We start from the raw sequence: 6,797 nt of genomic DNA on the forward strand, positions 1-6,797 counted from the left end.
GGGTGCTTCCTCATATCTTTTTAATAAAAAAATATTTTTTCAGTTAAAGTTAAGGAGAATGAGTTTATCTTTCTTATAACTGTAGGGCTTTAGTTGATAAATTGTTGCTCCAGAGTAGTGTATAGATAACAAAATGTTAGAGAAAAGTGGGGTATGTGGTTTAGATTTTTTCCTAAAATGAGAAAATCTTTCCTATTCTTGTTTACAATCCAAGATGGAAACTTTTTATCCCATAATATGAAATGGTGTTATTGTTTGCGTACACCAAAAAGTTTGTGGCCCTTGATAAGATTCTGGGAACTCTGAGGAGCTATTTCCATAGAAGAACTTTAAATTTATGAGGAAATATGGGACAGGAGATGAGATGGATACTTCTGGTCATATCAGCTCTTAAACAGTGACAGACCTGAAGCCCTGAACTCTCACCTCAAAGCAACTCTTGTGACATTAATGAAATAATTGCTTACTCATAGCTGTAGGGTTCAGATAGTGGAGGCTAATATATACAATTGCTGAATTAAAAAAGTCATCCATTTCAAATGTTCATTAATCCCTTATGTCAACATGCATTGGTCTAGAAAAGGTCTGATACTTTGAGTAGAGATATTTGAGGAATCAGAACAGCCTAGCAAGCTCTGATAAATTGCACTGTATACTCTTCATTCAGGGACATAGACTACATGTTGGCAAACTACAGCCCACTGGCTACCTGCAGTTTGCTGCTAATAGAGTACAGAGATAAATTGGAGAATGGATTGGTAAGCAGAAAGGAATTATATCATAAATATTTGGAAGATTCCATTTATCCATATTGCTAAAAATGAGAAAGCATACTGTGGAGAGAACACCCAGGATGTGGCTGGACAACAACTGTTTGTTAAAGATGTTAGGTGTGTGACTTATAAATCCAATTAGTTATCTCAGCAGAAATACTACCAACTTGGACAGAAGGGGACAGAGAAGGGTTGAAATGAAGGAATGTTGTGGGACTTCTGAAATTCTACAGGCAGGAAAAAAGCCGACAGAGCTATCTAGCTGTAAACATGATTTAACCTTAAAAGGGGGGAAGGGGAATGTCCTCAAAGCAGTACCCCAAGTGGGCTCAGAGGACAGAGCATTTAGCCAAAGAGCACTTGGAAATCTCTGCAGCTAAATATCCCAGTTCACTGTAAGTACTACTTTTCACAAAATAGAACACAATTTAGCCAAGTTCTCTCCCACTTTAGTACAAAGGTCTCCTTTTTCTTCAATCTCCAGTAACATGTGACTCATGTTTATCCCAACACCTTACCAAAGGTACCTTTACCATTTGTATTTCTACCAAGTTGTCTCAAGGCAATCTGGGCTTTCTCTATCAAATGCCTCAAAACTCTACCATCTGCTACCAATTCCAAGCCATCTCCACATTTTTAGGCATTTGCTTTAGCAGCACCCTATTTTCTAGTACCAAAATCTAGAATATTGGTGTAAATGTATAAACAAGTAGGGAAGAAGGGAAAGCTCTTCCTTACAGTGGAATTTCACTTTATAAATACCAAAGGAAAGGCAAGAACCGTGAATGCTAAAACTAAGTGGGTGAAAGTTTTATGAGAGAATATTTCATTAGTCTCAACACATCTGCCCACAGAATATTTATTAATTACAATTGGAAAAATAGTAACTTTACAAAAGACAAATATGGCATTTATCACCTTAAGCTATCAGAATTAATATTGTCATTAATGGTACAAACATAATATTTTGAAATTCTTGATATGAACTCTGAGAGTACAACATCACCTCTGTAGTATTCCTGCCAAAACTGCAAAATTGGAATCTAAATTGTGAGGAAATATCTAACAAACACAAGTTGAGATCCATTCAGCATGAAAATGGGACACACTTTTAAAAAAAAATGTTGAGGTCACGACACAAAGTCTTCTCCAGTATAATGTAGCTAAAGATATTTGACATTGGATACCAACACCAAATTTTGTTTCTGGGACATTATCAGGACAATTGATGGAATCTGAATAAGTTCTTTGTATTAGATAAATAGTACTGCATGTATGTTACTTTCTTCAACTTGACTCAAACCCAAAGGACAAATTTATATTGTTCAACCTTAGAAATATATAATATGTCCAAGATAACTCAATATTAGAGTTTACTAATATATTCATCTTGTGAAAATTACTAAAGGGAATATTTAAGAAAATGGAGTCAGGAGGCCAGAGGGGGAGCTCTCACACAGTACTACTTGATGTCATTTACAGGAAGAATTGCCAATTACAGATCCCAACATAAGAAATCGTCAAAAGGAAAGAATCACCAATTACAGGCCCCAACAGAAGAGATATATATTGCATCTCCTACAAGAAATTGAGAAACCGAACACCCCTGCAGCTCAGCCAATGAAACCACCCTCCTCCTGAACTCTTGCTTTTCCCCAATGAACTTTTGTTCAAAGCTACTCCTCCCAACTTCTTCCTTTTTCTCCATAAAATAGCATTCCTTTCTTTTGTTTGTTGAACTTGCCTATGGCTTTTGCTATAGCATGCTCGTCCTGAATTAACCCATTTTTGCTGGCAAAATAACTTTTATTTTTAAGGCCAATAATCATATTAACCATTTAATGTAGAAATAGGTTAATATAAAAAACATTACTACCCAGATAGCTTAAGGAAAATATTCAATACATTTCAGCAATTCTTCTTGATAAAATTCTTAACAAACTCAGAATGAAAGGTAACTTCATTTTAAGATGATAAAAAACAACTGCCAACCCCATAGCAAACATAATTAAAGCAAAACTTTAAAACATAATTAAAGTCAGGACCTACTGATTCTATTTCTCATACTGTTAAGCATTGAACTGGCATACTATTCAATGCAAGAGGACAAAAAAATGAAGATTAATAATTATATGGACTAGAAAGAAAGAGAAAGAATTATTTTTACTTTATTTTATTTTTTAAAGAATATTTTTATTTCATAGCAGAAGGTAGAGCGATACAGAAACATCAGTGATGAGAGAGAATCATTGATTGGCTGCCTCCTGCACGCCCCCTACTGGGGATCGAGTCCGAAACCCAGGCATGTGCCCTTGAACAGAATGGAACCCGGGACTCTTCAGTCCGAAGGCCAATGCTCTATCCACTGAGCCAAAGCAGCTCGGGCAAGAATTATTGTTATTAGAGGCAAGATCTGAAAAGTGATTTTAGCAATGTTGCTAGGTACAAATCAATATTTTCCTATATGCCATCTGTCTTAGTCGTCTCTGGCTGCTGTAACAAAATACCACACACTGCTTGCCTTAAACACAGAAATTAATTAATTTTCTCACAGTCCTGGAGGCTAGAAGTCCAAGACCAAGATGTCATCAGGGCCAGTTTCTGGTGAGCGCTCTCTTCCCGGCCTGCAGACAGCCACCTTCTCCTGTCTTCACATGGCCTTTCCTTGGTGTGTGTCTAGAGAGAGAGCTCCCTGCTTCTTATTAAGGACAACAATCTTATGGGATCAGGGCCCCAACCTTATGACCACATGTAACCCTAATTTTCTTAAATGCCCATCTTCAAATAGAGCCACACTGGTGGTTAGGATTTCAATATATGAATTTTGGAGGTACACATTCAGTTCATAGCATAATAGCCAATAAGAAAATATACAAGGGGAGTGGGAAAAACTGACCATAATATCAACAGGCATGATAAAACACTTAGGAATAATACGTCTTATATTATGTTGAATTTAAAATCAGATCCAGGAATAAATATTTTAAAAACTTGCATAAACTGAGGATTTATTAATAAAATGTTAAAATGCTACGTATTAGCACCTCACCCCCTCCCCCACCCCCACTCCCACCTCCCAGCTGCTTCCCTCTCCTCTCCATCCCCTCCACCTCCCAGCAGCTCCCCTGCGAAAAAAATAAAAATAAAAAAATAAAATGCTACGTATTAAAGTTCATAAAGGAACTGAAAAGAAAAATTGAAAGATCTGCTCAGATGCTCATCTACTGAACAACACCGGCCGGGCTAGAATGCACATTTAACTTAAAATTTTTCTTTTAATCTTATCGAAGTGATTATATTTTTCCTTTGACTTATTTTTTTTTTTAATTAAATCTTTATTGTTCAGATTATTACATTTGTTCCTCTTTTTTCCCCCCATAACTCCTCTCCTTCCAGCTCCCACCCCACCCTCACTCCCCACCCACTGTGTTCATCCATAGGTGCATGATTTTTGTCCAGTCACTTCCCGCATCTCCCACACCCCTTTTCCCCCCAAGAATAGTCAGTCTATTCCCTTTCTATGTCCCTGATTCTATTATAATCACCAGTTCATTCTGTACATCAGGTTATTTATTCACTTGATTCTTAGATTCATTTGTTGATAGATGCATGTTTGTTGTTCATAATTTGTATCTTTACCTTTTTCTTCTTCTTCCTCTTCTTAAAGGATACCTTTCAGCATTTCATATAATACTGGTTTGGCGGTGATGAACTCCTTTAGCTTTTCCTTATCTGTGAAGCTCTTTATCTGACCTTCAATTCTGAATGATAGCTTTGCTGGATAAAGTAATCTTGGTTGTAGGTTCTTGGTATTCAGCACTTTGAATATTTCTTGCCATTCCCTTCTGGCCTGCAAAGTTTCTGTTGAGAAATCAGCTGACAGTCGTATGGGTATTCCCTTGTAGGTAATTGAGCCTCTTTCTCTTGCTGCTTTTAAGATTTTCTCTTTGTCTTTTGCTCTTGGCATTTTAATGATGATGTGTCTTGGTGTGGTCCTCTTTGGATTCCTTTTGTTTGGGGTTCTCTGCGCTTCTTGGACCTGTAAGTCCATTTCTTTCTCCAGATGGGGGAAGTTTTCTGCCATTATTTCTTGAAATAGGTTTTCAATATCTTGCTGTCTCTCATCTTCTGGCACTCCAATAATTCTGATATTAGACCGCTTAAAGCTGTCCCAGAGGCTCCTTACACTATCTTCACACTTTCGGATTCTTTTTTCATTTTGCTTTTCCAATTGGGTGTTTTTTGTCGAATCTTTTGTTTGATTATTGTGCTCCTCTGGTCTGCTATTGGGTATAATATTCTTTATTTCAGTCCGTGTATGCTTACTTTCTAATTTCTTTATCGTAGCATCGAGGGTCTCATTAGTTTTCGTGAGGTTCTGCACAAATTTATGGCAAGCCCTCAAAATTGCGATTCTTAGCTCCATATCCTCCATTTCTGTCATGTTTTTTTGTCTCCGCATCTTTTATGCTTTCTTGGTGCACCCCCTTGTGGTCTCCGTGGGCAGTCTTGTTCTAGCCAAGCCTTAATTGTTGTAGTTAACACTAGAGGGGTTTGACCACCAGGCCGACTGGCTATAGGAATCAGCTGTATGGAAAACGTCTGCCTTCTGGGGAGGCGCTAATCCAGCCTTTGCCTGAGGCGATCGGCAAATGGCTGTGCGCAGGGTTTGGGCGGGGCGGGATCAACAGGGCGGGCGGAGGGAGCAGTTATGGCCACGCTCAGTCCCGTTCCCAGAGGCTCTGCTTCTCAGAACCCCGGCAGCCGCTGCAAACTTCGGAGAGAAAGCTGCCCTCAGGTTCCAACTGATGCCGGATAATCCCGCTTCTCCCGTTTGAGTCTGGGTCCCTAGAGACTCGCCCAGATCTGGAGCCCAGAGTCTGAGACTCACTCCCGACAGAAAACGACAACCGCGCCCTCAGCCACCAGCCCGCTTTGCGCGCGCACCTCGGTACCTTTGTATTTTCCACACTGCGCCGCCTCTGAGCCTCGATTTGCTGTTCTCTTTCCTTCTAGTTGTAGAGTCTCTCTTCAGCCAGCCTTCCTGTGGTTCTGGGTGATGTCCGTTCAGTCTTTTAGTTGTATTTTTTAAATGGTTGTTTGCGGCAGCGGTCTCCGGTGTTTCTCCTTTGACTTATTGATAAGGTAACATTAATGGGTAGCCAGATCCTCTTTGTGTTTCTAGAATAGAACCCACTTGGTTATAGCATATTTTTGTAAGGTATTGCCAGCTTCTTCTGTTAATAATTTCTCAGTATTTTTGCACGGATAGTAGTAATTAAGTTTTGTCTACGCTTCCTTTTTAAATCATTACATTTGTTGATTTTGGTGTCCTATGTTATTTGATAAATATAAAAGGTTCCTCCTAATTCCTCAGGAACTATTTAAATATAATAATTCTCTGCTGGATGTCTGGAAGAATTCACCAGAAACTCAATGACTGATGCTTTTCCTTCTTTTCTCTGTATTTTTATTTACTTTTAAAATTTATTTATTTTTAGGGAGAGAAAGGGAAAGAGAGAGAAACCTTGGTGAATAAGGACCACGCTCCAACCAACTGAGCTACTCGCCAGGGTTCCATGACTGGTGCTTTTCGACAGAGAATCTCTGAAATTGTCTTCGTTTTCATCCATGATTAGTTTTTCTCATTTATTGGGTTAAATTTGATATATCTATTTGTGCCATTAAAATTTTTCAAATTTATTAGCACCGAGAGGATTCTCATTCAGTTTGCTGTGTCTGGTTATTTATCCATTCTTCCTCCTACCCTTTCTCTCTTTATGGGAATAGTTACTAATATATTTACCACTTTCCCCCACAGCATTGGAATGAAGGATCGGCTTTACCTTTTCCCACCGATTAACTCCTCTCTGCTTTCCACAATTTTTTTAAATTCCGTTTCCCTCAATGGAATGCTTAAGCCAATTGTCTTTTTTTAAGAAACCTACTTTTCGGTTTCAATTCCTAATCTTTTAAAATCCTAGCCTTTAAGTCCCTCCCGAAAGCGTACTGCCGGAGCTCGCC

The sequence above is a fragment of the Myotis yumanensis genome, unplaced genomic scaffold, assembly GCF_028538775.1.
Source record: "Myotis yumanensis isolate MYYU_CA2020_CCGP unplaced genomic scaffold, mMyoYum1.0.hap1 SCAF_19, whole genome shotgun sequence".
NCBI lineage: Eukaryota > Metazoa > Chordata > Mammalia > Chiroptera > Vespertilionidae > Myotis > Myotis yumanensis.